General features: G+C 38.3%; 1 protein-coding gene across 9 annotated transcripts in view; it reads left to right on the forward strand.

Moving 5' to 3' along the window:
• The first annotated feature begins 4,396 nt into the window (after positions 1-4,396).
• tle2b (TLE family member 2, transcriptional corepressor b) overlaps positions 4,397-14,724 on the forward strand; it is a 176,469-nt gene continuing 166,141 nt past the window's right edge. For 4 of the 9 annotated variants that reach the window (XM_062027695.1, XM_062027700.1, XM_062027702.1 and 1 more), the window contains exons 1-3: positions 4,397-4,536; positions 7,990-8,105; positions 11,346-11,503. The gene's annotated coding sequence lies outside the window, so the exon portion shown is untranslated. Of the gene's footprint in view, positions 4,537-7,989; positions 8,106-11,345; positions 11,504-14,724 lie in introns of those variants that run through there. The other 5 variants (XM_062027698.1, XM_062027696.1, XM_062027699.1 and 2 more) reach the window with 5 other exon arrangements.

Genomic DNA, 14,724 nt, shown 5'->3' on the forward strand with positions numbered 1-14,724 from the left:
GGCCACATGGATTCTCTTACTACTCCATGTCAATAATTCCTAACAACAAAGATTTTAATTTGTTATTATTTTTGGAGCAATGACAGCTTAAAAAAAATCCCACTACAGTTCTTGGGGATCCAAAAGGGTCATAAGGAATAATTATTTAGCCTAAGCCTCGTTTCAGCCACACTAAACTTTTGTTCAAGGTTCCCCTCCTCTGACTAATGTTTACACGGGGAAATGTGCCGTGTATTTCTTGAATCTCTGACTCTTAGCTTTGTGTGGACTCAATGATCGTTGACAAAGTGAGTGCGGAGAGGAAGTGATGCCAGAAAGACCCCGCCCACACAGGAAGTGATGTCAGAAAGACCGCGCCCCACACAGGAAGTGACATCAGAAAAAGAACGCGCCCCAGCCAGCTTCACAACAAAGATGGAGGCGGATCATCCTCTCCTTCCTCTACATGTACAGACGCTTGTGGAAATCACACATGAATACCTTAAGAGAAGCCATTGCTGCTATTTGGGATACAACACTTTTCAGACGGCAGGAGAACTTTCCAATGTCAGCTGTGATTCTACTTAGTGAAAAACTTGGTCCCTTCCTCCCATGGATGTGATGCTGATAGGCAGTGTGTGACTACAAATATTGCTGTACGGATGTGACTGTGAAATGGCATCTTCACTAACTCCGCCACCCTTGTATATATATATATATATATATATATATATATATATATATATATATATATATATATATATATATATATATATATATATATATATATATATATATATATATATATATGTATATGTCTAGGGATCTAAATATATATACATATTAGGGCTGCAACAACAAATCGATTAAATCGATTAAAATCGCTTATTAAAATAGTTGCCGATTAATTTAGTCATCGATTTGTTGGATCTATGCTATGTGCATGCGCAGAGTTTTTGTTGTTGTTTTTTTTTATTTAAAAAAATATATTTATTTTATTTTTTTATTTTTTTAATAAACCTTTATTTATAAACTGCAACATGTACAAACCGCTGAGAAACAATAATCAAAATAAGTATGGTGCCAGTATGCTGTTTTTTTTCAATAAAATACTGGATAGGATAGAAATGTAGATTGTCTCATTTATCTGATTATTAATCGATTAATCGAAGTAATAATCGACAGATTAATCGATTATCAATTTAATCGTTAGTTGCAGCCCTAATATATATATATATATATATATATATATATATATATATGTATATATATATATATATATATATATATATATATATATATATATATATATATATATATATATATATATATATATATATATATACATATATATATATATTAATCTAGGGATATATATATATATATATATATATATATATATATATATATATATATATATATATATATATATATATATATATATATATATATATATATATATATATTAATCTAGGGATATATATATATATATATATATATATATATATATATATATATATATATATATATATATATATATATATATATATATATATATATATATATATATATATAGACCCCTAGGTTAATTGTTGTAAAATGTTCTTTATCACATTGTCTACTTTCTCATGTGGATTAAAGATGTGATTCATGTCACAAAACCCAGCAAGCAAATGTGAAATGCAGAGCAAACAATTTCCAATATACTGTAGCTCTTTTAAATAACTTCACAGTGAAATAAAGTCATCTACTGGAGAGATTGGAGCAGATGGATGCTCAGGGATTTATTTATTTTATTTTTCCTGCACATTAGGTGGCGTTGTGCCGGCGGACGGAGGGTGGAGGGGATCTTAAATGGTGGCATTGTTGTGTGTGGACATGGATAAGGTTAGGTGTGATTTACCCTGGATAACCTTGTAAACGGGGCCTTAGTTTGTATTCGTCACGTTTCATGTGTCAGGTAAAGTGCAATGAATGGGGCCAAATGAATTCCTATCTTACTATGTGTCAATAATTCTTAACAACAAAGATTTGAATTATTATTTTTGGAGCGATGACAGCTTAAAAAATTCACACTACAGTTCTTGAGGGTCCCACTCATAAAAGTCTTTAAAAGAAGATCATGCATTTTTTTTTAAGTCTCTAGGTTAACTTCAGATCTATCCATCAATTTTAAGATTGTGTTTTTCATGTTTTTTTTATGCCTTTTTTGTCAAAGAAATCCTAGATTTAAAATGGCAAGTACATGCAATATTTTCCACAAAAAATGTTTGAAAGTGTAATATTTGATGTGAAGTCACTGGAGCCTTAAATATGTCAATCATTCATGACAACAATGATTTTTGATTCATTATTATTTTCTGACAGTTTTAAAGCATGTCAGCTTTGAGCCAACATTGCAACTTTTTCTCGTTACATCTCACCTGTTTGCTCTTTTATTCCACTTTTGGAACACTTGTTTTTTTTTTAATAGTATTCTTAGAATATGCCAAGGGCCATTAAAAATTAACTGCGGGCCACAAATGACCCCGGAGCCCACTTTGGACACCACTGCTCTACAATTCTTGTTTGTTTGCTATAAAGTGTTGAATAAATGTCAACACAACAATATTATTTATGTCAAGGTGGACATGCACCACTGACACGCTTCTTTCCTGCGCCCCCGGCAGCAGGAAAGAAGTTGGATGTGGAGCTAATTGTGTCACGCCGCTCCTTTACATGGCCTACATTTACTAACACACACACACACACACACACACACGCACGCACGCACGCACGCACGCACGCACGCACGCACACACACACACACACACACACACACACACACACACGCACGCACGCACGCACGCACACACACACACACACACACACACACACACACACACACACACACACACCCGCACGCATGCACGCACGCACGCACGCACACACACACACACACACACGCACACACACACGCACGCATGCACGCACGCACGCACACACACACACACACACACACACACACACACACACACACACACACACACACACACACACACACACACACACACCACAAGGTTTACATTTGTTTGTAGGAATGCCCATGCTTCACGTGTGTGTGTGTGTGTGCTTTGTGAGCTCTCTCTCTCTCTCTCTCTCTCTCTCTCTCTCTCTCTCTCTCTCTCTCTCTCTCTCTCTCTCTCTCTCTATGTCCACTACTTGCTGTCCATATCCTACCCCCCCCCCACACCCCTGATTGTAAAAAATGTAAATAATTCAATGAGATTATCTTGTGTGATGACTGTATTATGATGATAGTATATATATCTGATAGTATATATATTTTAAATGTTTTTTTGTTTTGTTTTATGCCCTTTTTGTCAAAGAAAACATAGTTTTCTACATGGCAAACACACAAAATATGCAATATTGACCTCTCAACCCCCTCCAAATAAATAAACACATTAAAAAGTGGAATATTTGATGCTGCTGTGGTGGCATGATACCATTTCCAGGATCACTAGTGGTAATGGTGTGGCTATGTATGTGTGTAGTGTGCATATGTATGTATACATCTATAATTCATGTATGTACAAGTTCATGAAGTTTGTACATAGAGTGAACAGGTAGTTCTAGCTCAGAGTAATTTATGATTTAAAGAAAAGGGGTGGGATTAAATAAGTGTAAACTTCTTCTCACTCCTTTTGAAATATGTAAAAAAATAAAAATAAATAAAAAATAAAGTCGAATGCTCATTTGTTTTCGTTTTTTATTCTCCATTGTTTTCATTTAGTTATAATGGCTGTTAAGGCTATAGCACTGTGTTGGATCTGGCTTGCTCTTGTTTTTATGCATATTTGAAATAGAAATATATCAATCAATCAATCAATGTGAAGTAATTGGACCCCTGAATGATTAAAATAATTCATAACAACAGTGATTTTGATTTATTATAATTTTTTGAGTAATGAGTTATGAAGAAAAAAACAGACTGCATGGCAGCTTTGTGTTTTTAGAGTCTTATTCTTGTTAATATTCACCTGTTTGTTCCACTTTGTTATGTTTATTCCCCTTTTTAAAAGTATTTTTAGAATGGCCTCTTATCTATGCCTCAGTTTTTCAGTTTTAGCCCCAAAAGAGGTTTATGTGAATAATTGTAGTCCCAGACGCTGCTTAGTGTGTTCTACAGTTAGTAGTGAGTGTTTGGTTGGAACTACAATACCCACAATCCCCTTCATCTCATCAAACCCCCTCCCTTACTCAGCCTACAGATGCTTCTTTGCTACCATTGGCCAGCCTTTACGGTGACGTCAGACACAACGTGGGGTACCTGCGATGGCTATTGGTCGTAGCAGTTTTGCCCCCGTCCAATCAGCGCGGCAGCAGAGACTCCCGGCAAATAGAGCTTTTTTTTTTTTTTAAGGTGGAACTGAACATTAGCAGCAGCCTGAAGTGTGCGCGAGGACGACTCAATTGAGACGTGGAAGGTTCTCGAAGGAGTCGTCACGTGCTTCCGGAAGCTTGTAATGGCCGCAGACAGGAAGTGGAAGCACGTGGAACTGTCCCGCTAAACAGGTGACGTAGTTTTAATCGTCACTTTTGGTGGCGTCACACGGACATAAGTGTTCCAATATATTTATTCTACATATTAAGTTGTTTTGTAAGACATTAATAAGTCCACACAAGTGCACTCATTAGAATCGTTGTTAGCGAAGAGCTGCGCTAGCATGCTACTATAGTAGCATCGTAAGCTGCTAGGCAAGTGCTTAGCTCAAATATTATTTGGAGTGATTTGCCCAAGGTATTAATGTTACTACTTTCCAATGTAAAAATAGAATTCTAGTTTTGTTCAGTGGCTTTTGGTCTCTTAAAGGGGAACTGCACTCTTTTGGAATGTTGCCTATCATTCACAATCCTTATGTAAGACAACAACATGTATGTTGTTCTTGCTTTGAACGCATTATATCTCGTAATATACGGCAAGTACGAGGTGGCTAACAATACTGACATTATTCCGCCCGGAAACCGCCAACAGTACTCCATTTACGTCCCGTGACAGGAATATTAACCGAGTATCAGAGATTGATTGATTGATTGTTTGAAACTTTTATTAGTAGATTGCACAGTACAGTACCGTATTTTCCGCACTATAAGGCGCACCTAAAAACCTCCAATTTCCTCAAAAGCTGACAGTGCGCCTTAGTGATGGGTTGATGAGGCGTCGCAAAACTGTATTGATGCTGTGTCGATACTGTGTCACTAAATACTGACATCTGCTGGACATTAAAAATCCCTACAGGCAACCTATGGACCGACTCAACTGACACTGATTTTATGACCTAGTATATACAATAATATAAACCAAGTCATTGTATTTCATTTAGGATTATTTCATATCTTCATTTAAATAAAAATATATTTGAATCTTTTTTAGATACAGTCAATAAAAAATGTGAACATTTATCATTACATGTAAATCTAAGAGAACGTGTTGTGAATGTGGATGTTTGTGGACTGGGATTTTTTTAAATTAATTTTTTACATATTTTTATTTAAAAAAAAAAAAAGTTTTTCGAAAGTATTACATTTTAGACGATTTCTTTCATTGATTGATTGAGACTTCTATTAGTAGATTGCACAGTACAGTACATATTCCGTACAATTGACCACTAAATGGTAACACCCCAATAAGTTTTTCAACTTGTTTAGGTTGGGGTCCACTTAAATTGATTCATGATACAGATATATACTATTATCATAATACAGTCATCACACAAGATAATCATCAGAGTATATACATTGAATTATTTACAATCCGGGGTGTGGGATATGGAGGGGGGTTTAGGTTTGGTTGGTATCAACACTTCAGTCGTCTCTTCTTAGTTATTATTTCTCCGGCTGTAGAAAAGACCCACTTACAGGGCACAGAGGAGGCGGGAGTGCGACACAGTTCGTGTATCGGTCACGTGACCAAAACAGCTCATGATTGGTCACGTGACTTTCTAAAAACGGTACGTGCACCGACACAGGGTTTTGCTCTATGAGCTCGACGCATGCGCCGATGCATCGGTGTTGCCGGACCCATCACTAGTGCGCCTTATAATGCCTTATATATGGACCAATATTGAGCCACAACAGGTCTCGCAACAAAGGAAAGCAGCCGCCGACTTCATTTTCCCCCTTCTACGGTTGCTTACCGTAGAAGAAGAACTTCTTCTTCTACGGGGGAAAATGAAGTCGGCGGCTGCTTACCGTAAAGACCCAAAAATGTCTCCTATTAAGAGACACGCTTACGACGCAGAGTTTAAACTATAGGCGATCAGTCACGCAATAGAACACGGGAATAGAGCAGCAGCGAGGGAATTTAACATTAACAAATCAATGGTGCGGAAGTGGAGGAAGCAACATGATGACCTGCGCCAAGTAAAGAAGACTAAACAGAGTTTCCGAGGGAACAAAGCGAGATGGCTACAGTTGGAGGACAAACTGGAACAGTGGGTTGTTGAACAGAGAGCAGCAAGTAGAAGTGTCAGTACAATCACTATTTGTTTTGTTGACATTCCCTTTAGCGCAGCTCCATCTAATGGATGCATAGCGTAACCCCAGCCTCTACTGTAGCGTCTAATCTATGCGCCTTATATATGAACAAAGTTTTAAAATAGGCCATTCATTGAAGGTGCGCCTTATAATCCGGTGCGCTTTATAGTGCGGAAAATACGGTACATATTCCGTACAATTGACCACTAAATGGTAACACCCCAATAAGTTTTTCAACTTGTTTAAGTCAGGGTCCACGTTAATCAATTCATGGTACAAATATATACTATCAGCATAATACAGTCATCACACAAGTTCATCATCATTGAATTATTTACATTATTTACAATCCGGGTGGTGGAATGTGGAGGGGGTTGGGGCGGGGGGTTAGGTTATATATATAAGTATGTATAAGTCGCAGTTTTTTTCATAGTTGGGCCGGGGGTGCAACTTATACTCAGGAGCGAATTATGTGTGAAATTATTAACACATTACCGTAAAATACCAAATATTATTGATCTCATTCATGTAAGAGACTAGACGTATAAGATTTCATGGGATTTAGCGATTAGGAGTGACAGATTGTTTGGTAAACGTATAGCATGTTCTATATGTTATAGTTATTTGAATGACTCTTACCATAATATGTTACGTTAACATAGCAGTTGGTTATTTATGCCTCATATAACGTACACTTATTCAGCCTGTTCACTATTCTTTAGACATTTGAAATTGCGTTTCAAATGTCTATTCTTGCTGTTGGCTTTTATCAAATACATTTCCCCCAAAAATGCGACTTATACTCCGGTGCGACTTATATGTTTTTTCCCTTCTTTCTTATGCATTTTCGGCCGGTGCGACTTATACTCCGGAGCGACTTATACTCCGAAAAAAATACGGTACTTCAGTCATCAACAATTATATCTTCTGAGAAATGGACATTGAAACAGTGTAGGTGTGACTTGGTAGGATATGTACAGCGAGCAGTGAACATAGTGAGCTCAGAAAGCATAAGAACCAGTATATACATTTGATTATTTACAATCCGGGGAGGTGGGATGTGGTGGGGGGAGGGTGTTAGTTTAGGGTTGAAGTTGCCTTGAGGTGTTCTTTTAGTGCGGTTTTGAAGGAGGATAGAGATGCACTTTCTTTTCCACCTGTTGGGAGTGCATTCCACATTGATGTGGCATAGAAAGATAATGAGTTAAGACCTTTGTTAATTCGGAATCTGGGTTTAACGTGGTTAGTGGAGCTCCCCCTGGTGTTGTGGTTATGGCGGTCATTTACGTTATGGAAGTAGTTTGACATGTACTTCGGTATCAGGGAGGTGTAGCGGATTTTATAGACTAGGCTCAGTGCAAGTTGTTTTACTCTGTCCTCCACCAAAAAATACACCACCGTATTCTTAAAATGAGCAAAATAGGTAAGTTAAAGTACCAATGACAACTAGGTGTGGTGAAATGTGTCCTCTGCATTTGACCCATTCCCTAGTTCACCACCTGGGAGGTGAGTGGAGCAGTGAGCAGCAGCGATGGCCGAGCCCGGGAATAATTTTTGGTGATTTAACCCCCAATTCCAACCCTTGATGCTGAGTGCCAAGCAGGGAGGTAATGGCTCCTATTACATGTTATTATAATAGTGCATGTTTCTACCCTATATGTATACTTACAGTGTGTATATAAAACCTTGATGGAAGTTTTTGAACGTTTTTAGAGCTCTTTATAGGTGGACTGGAGCAACTTTAATTGGCTCCATTGTTAGCTGACTTTTGTTAGTGTTTATTTACCAGTTGGAGTGGATTATAAAAGAAAAATGTGTTTGTCTTACACACAAATTGTGAATGGTAGGCAAGATTCCCAAAAAAGTGTGGTTCCCCTTTAAGACACTCGCTTCACAACCTACTCTTTATCTTTACTATGTTTCTAAAAATGTTAAGTTAAAGTACCAATGATTGTCTCACACACACACACACACACACACACACACACACACACACACACACACACACACACACACACACACACACACACACACACACACACACACACACGCTAGGTGTGGCGAAATTATTCTCTGCATTTGACCCATCACCCTTGTTGTTTTATTTATAATATGATTAAAGTAACACACATCGTGGAATGCATCAATCAATAAATCACATTTTATTTATATAGTCCTTAATTATGAGCGTCTCAAAGGGCTTCACAAACTCACAACTACATCCCCGGATCTAAACCCACATCCGGGCAAGGAAAAACAAAAAGCAAGAAACAAATGGGGAAAAAGAAGAAACCTTGAGAAGGAATCCCAGATGTAAAGTGATCGGCTGCAATGGATGTCGAGTAGGTACAGTTATTGAATTGTTATATTAATATTGTTTAAATTACTACCGTAAATTCCAAGCTATAAGCCACTACTTTTTTCCTACGCTTTGTACACTGCGGCCTTATAAAACAGTACGGCTAATTTATGTATTTTGCTTCGCTAATGGCCATAATATTTTGTGTTCCATAGTTTTCAATAAACCCAAGCAGAGACACTGAAATTGTGTGTTTGTGCAACGGCGCCATTTTTTGGAAAAGTTCCCTCACTGCAGGTTTTGCGGGTTGAAAATATACTTCCTGTTTTAATGCCTTGAACCAGAAGTACAACCGTCCATAGCGGTTCTGCTCGAAAGGATTCTTTATTCATCACTCCAAGCAAGGTTTGTAAGTTTTACAATATAACTAAAGCAATTCTTAATTACTAAACCGTCCCATGTGTGATGTCTGTAGGAGTGTTTTCATACATATTTGTACGTGCTCTCGTAATGTAATCAAGCTAGCCTCATTTCCATTAGCTAATATGCTTACACATTTACAAGTGTCTTTGTTAGTATTATTAAGTTCAGGCATGTGAAATGTCCGCGAAAATGCAGAAATCTGCGTTTTTAAACATTAATTTTTGCTTCAAAATATCACTTCCGCATTTTTAAAATAAAATATTGTAGCGTGTAAGGACAGGAGTTAAAGGAAGAGTGTCAAAAGTGTCCAGTCCACTATGAACTGGACAATTACACTATTAACTAGATCCACTATGGACTGGACACTCACACTATTATGCTAGATCCACTCGATGTCCATTGCACCGGTCGCCCAGGGGGGTCCCCACATCTGCGTTCCCCTCCAAGGTTTGTCATTGTCATCCCATTGGGTTGAGTTTTTTTCTTGCCCTGATGTGGGATCTGAGCCCAGGATGTCGTTGTGGCTTGTGCAGCCCTTTGAGACACTTGAGATTTAGGGCTAAATAAGTAAACTTTGATTGATTGATTGAAAAGATGAAGCTGATTGTTTTAATGGCATTCAGACTTTTTGTTTTCAGCAATCGAGCACTATCTATACATTTGTAGCTTCTCAGTGCAACAACACACAACACAAACGCAAATGGGTCCCGTGAAAACCCGTCCGACCGAAAGTCTAACAGTAACAAAAGTTCTATATGTGAATTATGTAAATCCAATACAATATCAAAAGAATATGATCTAAACTAAATTTGTTGAACATTGGCATCAGCCGCAGGTACTCACTGTTCCTCTTGCCTAAACGGTGCACTGAATTGCTGGACAGGGCGCTGAAACAAGCTCTCTCGTTAGCATCCTTAGCATAATCCAGCTATCTTACTTGCTGTCTTCTGCATTCGCTCTGTGAGCCACAATGCTGACGGCTTTCTGCTTTGCTGCTAATCATTTTTGGATGATGACAATTCCAACACTGTTGGTTCCACACCAGTTGTAGTTCTAGAGCAGTGGTTCTTAACCTTGTTGGAGGTACCGAACCTCACCAGTTTCATATGCACATTCACTGAACCCTCCTTTTTTTTCAAATTCAAGACAAAGTTATTATATGTTTTTGGTAACACTTTAGTATGGGGAACATATTCTAAGTAACAAAGACTTAATTTAGAGTTTTTTGGACACTAGGGGAACATATTCTAAGTAACAAAAACTTAATTTAGAGTTATTTGGTTAGGGTTAGGGTTAGAGGGTTAGGGTTATAATAAGGTCATGCCGATTAAGGCATTAATAAGTACTTAATGACTAGTTAAGAGCCAATATGTTACTAATTTGCATGTTAATAAGCAACTAATTAATGGTCAATATGTTCACCATACTAAAGTGTTACCATGTTTTTTTTACTGGTGCACAAAATGAAGCGTGCATGAACATCACCTTGTTCAAACAACAAAACCAACACAGTGCATAAACTCACAACAAATGACACACCTGCAACTCAGTCTGACTTCTGCTGTTGTCGTATCCGTAATACGCCGATAGGGAGAAGTTTTTATTTACACGATGAGTCGGGTGTGTTTTGACCTGCGCCGACTCACCGAACCCCTAGGGTTCCATCGAACCCAGGTTAAGAACCACTGTTCTAGAATATTTATAAGTAGCCAGCGAGAAGGTATATTTTTGACGTGACTGATGTAAACAAATGTCATATATATTACCTGAGTTGCCAAATGGAGTTACGTATTTGTTTGCATGTTATAGAATTTGTTTACATGACATTTTCAATGATAATAATGTTAGTCAATTATTTACTAAACGAGTGTGGTACATTACATGGGACTTGTAAGTGTAAAAAAACCAACCAATCGATGTTGGTAGATGACAATAAATCTAAAGGTCAAATTTAGAGTAGAAATGCACCCTATTGCAGGAAATGTAGTCTTGATTTGAAATTTTTTTTTCTGGGTTTGCGTGGCAGCACTTTGTACAGATAGAAAGTGTCCTCTTTTTTTTTTTTCAAATGCTGCTCACATGCTTTTAACTTGAAATGACATTCTTTTGTTTTGTTTTGTTTCAGTCTCGCAATTCACCAAAACTTCACCGTGGAGTTATTGAGTCTGTTTAGCTGATCGGAGAGCTAGCTTCCGCAGCTAGTGGATCCATGACGATGACTTCTGTTTTGTTTGATGAGCCGTTTTACTGCCGTGTTACAGACACCGTTTGAAAACAACTAAGGTATGTAAATAAACGTTTACAAAATTTAGGCAGAATAAACATTTCTAACAACTCATTTGACAACATTTATATATGCGGCTTATAATCCGGTACGGTAATATATTGAAAATATGTTTTTCTTCTAAAATGTAGCGGGTGCGGCTTATATCCCAGTGCGCTAGTCCAGAAAATACGTTAATTGTTAAATTATTAGATAAAGTGGGAGTCCGGTCCATTGGGAATCCAACAGATAGTCATGGGGAGAGTGTATCTTCTTCTAGGCTCATCCAGTCAGCTACATAGAGACGTCTATAGCTGTGCATGGAAGAGTGGTACCACCAGTGGTCTATTTGGGTCTTCATTCGGGTAAGTTAGAACCTCCACCAGACTGGTACCTCTCCAGAAATTAGCCGTGGCCACCTGGTATCCTCTCCAGGCAGTAGTGGGGGAAAAGAAAAGCAGCTGATCAACTGGTCTAAAGGGGGTCTATTTAAAGGCTAGAGTATATATATAAGTTTTAATGTGGTACTTAAATATATCTACTCAGGTAGAATCTTGAACTGTTCTAGTAGGGCATCCCAGAATACTGGAGCCCAAAAAAATTGTTGGTTTTTTTTAGGTCTCTGGGGGTCATTAATAAGCTGATTGATTTCACGGTAGAACATAGGACAGAATACAATCAGCAAGATAAGATGGTGCTAAACCATTTAGTGTTTTGTACGTAAGCAATAAAACCTGAAGTTGCACCTGAAGTGTACCGGGAGCCAGTGTAGGTGGGCCAGTACAGGCGTTAGAAATATGTGCCACACTGTGAATCCACACCAAACAAGAATGACAAACACATTTCGGTAGAACTTTTGCACAGTAACACAACATAAACACAACAGAACAAATACCCAGAATCCCATGCAGCCCTAACTCTTCTGGGCTGCAATATACACCCCCGCTATCACCAAACCCCCCCACCCCCCTCCCTCCGTGCGTCGGTTGAGGTGGGCGGGGTTGGGGGGGCGGGGGTGTATATTGCAGCCCGGAAAAGTTAGGGCTCCATGGGATTCTGGGTATTTGTTTTGTTGTGTTTATGTTGTGTTACGGTGTTAACAGTGTTAAAGTTATTTATACCAGCACCGTCAGTGTAACCTGTATCGCTGTTGGCTAAGTATGCTTGCATTCATGTGTGTGTGCGTGCTGAAGCCGCACATATTATGTGACTGGGCCAGCATTCGCTGGACTGGGTGAAAAGCGGACGTGGCGATTTTTTTGGGAGGGGCACCGAAATTTGAGAAATTAGCGGTGGATGCGGTGTTACCGCGGCACCGCCGCTGAATATAATCGGCGGGCCAGCTCTAGTGTTAATTTCATATTGCCTCAAGGGCCAAGTGAAATTACACGGCGGGCCAGAGTTTGACACCCATGATATAGAGTATCGTTGGCGGGTTTTGTGGGCAGAATAGAGAGCCCCCATTGACTACATTGTTAGCTGACTTTTTATGTATGTATTTATTTACGACTTCGTATGCGCAAAAAAGAAAAACGTATGTGTTTATGTTTTACATAAAACAGCACATCTCTCTCTAATTTTTGCGTATTTCCAGTATGACTAATCTGATAATATGGTCAGAGTGCAGAAGCGTTACTCCAGTGACGTCAATCTACGGAAATGACCGAAGACGAGTGGAATATTCAAAATGGCTGACTGAATTTGTGGCATTTTGTGATGTTTAGACGGTATTTTCACATACTTTGTGTACAATTGGATATGGTTGATTGGATACAATGAAACACAATTAAGCATATGAAGTCAACTATTTTTTTTCACTCTACTGCTACTTTAAACGAGAGGGTTGGGTTGAAAATACTGCCGAGATTTTTTTTTACGGAGTCACTTTGGTTTTTCCATTTTCCATGCTACTGGGCTGTTGTGGTGAACCTTGGGAACTCCTTTGTTTGGGATTTCTTTACAAAGTGAAACAGGCCGAGGCGGAATTCCTCGTTTATTGTTGTCGTATCAACAGTCAATCTCTTCGCTGTTTGTTTGGGTCAAAGGTTAAGTCAGCGCTGTATTTGTTGGCGTTATGAGGCGAACTTGATAATAACGAACAATGAAACAGTCTTCTAACCATTGTGCAGGAGCCAGGAAATTATATTTAACAGTCATTCCAAAAGGGTTGTCATATATTCAGGTCATGTGGTGACCTTGCACTGTGCCACAACATTTCAAATGATATTCCAAGGAGTTTTGGGTAAACAAGTTATGTGTTCTTGACTTCTAAAAGTGGAGGCTAGTTCAAGTAGGCATTTTCCTAGAAGATGTTTGCTAACGGACTGCATATAGGATGATAGGACCTTTGTACATGACTTTAATTCAGACTTTTAGGACTGCCCTCTGGCTGACCCTCTTGTTATCAAATGCACTTTCTGTCTTACTGGAAACCCAGCGCCCGCGTGCCAAAAGGCAAGGCTGCGTCCAATTCAACAGTGTTGTGGATTAATAGCTGTTTGATCAAGTTCTAAGGCTGCCCAGGATCAAGTCATTATGAGGAGCGCCAAAAGACTTCTGGCCCAGACTGGTGCTCTCTTCATGGAAAGGTTCTAAATACTGTGACATAAAATGTTGTAAATAAGTAAACCGTTAAAAAGAAACAGATTATTTTTTACTGTCCTTGAGCATTGCGTTCGTATGTATTGATTTTGATGTTTGATAGTGCTGTCAAAAAATTAGAATTTCGGATTAATTGCGATTCTTATTTGTAACAAAAACATTTTTTTTTAAATTTTTAATTTATTTACTTTTTTTTTACTCAAGCACATCATATTGTTGAGGTACACTACCGGTCACATTGAAATGTCCTTATTTTTGAAGGAAAAGCACTGTACTTTTCAATGAAGATAACTTTAAACTAGTCTTAACTTTAAAGAAATACACTCTATACATTGCTAATGTGGTAAATGACTATTCTAGCTGCAAATGTCTGCTTTTTGGTGCAATATCTACATAGGTGTATAGAGGCCCATTTCCAGCAACTATCACTCCAGTGTTCTAATGGTACAATGTGTTTGCTCATTGGCTCAGAAGGCTAATTGATGATTAGAAAACCCTTGTGCAATCATGTTCACACATCTGAAAACACTTTAGCTCCTTACAGAAGCTACAAAACTGACCTTCCTTTGAGCAGATTGAGTTTCTGGAGCATCACATTTGTGGGGTCAATTAAACGCTCAAAATGGCCAGAAAAAGAGAA

The sequence above is a fragment of the Entelurus aequoreus genome, linkage group LG19 (genome assembly GCF_033978785.1).
Source record: "Entelurus aequoreus isolate RoL-2023_Sb linkage group LG19, RoL_Eaeq_v1.1, whole genome shotgun sequence".
NCBI classification, from domain to species: domain Eukaryota; kingdom Metazoa; phylum Chordata; class Actinopteri; order Syngnathiformes; family Syngnathidae; genus Entelurus; species Entelurus aequoreus.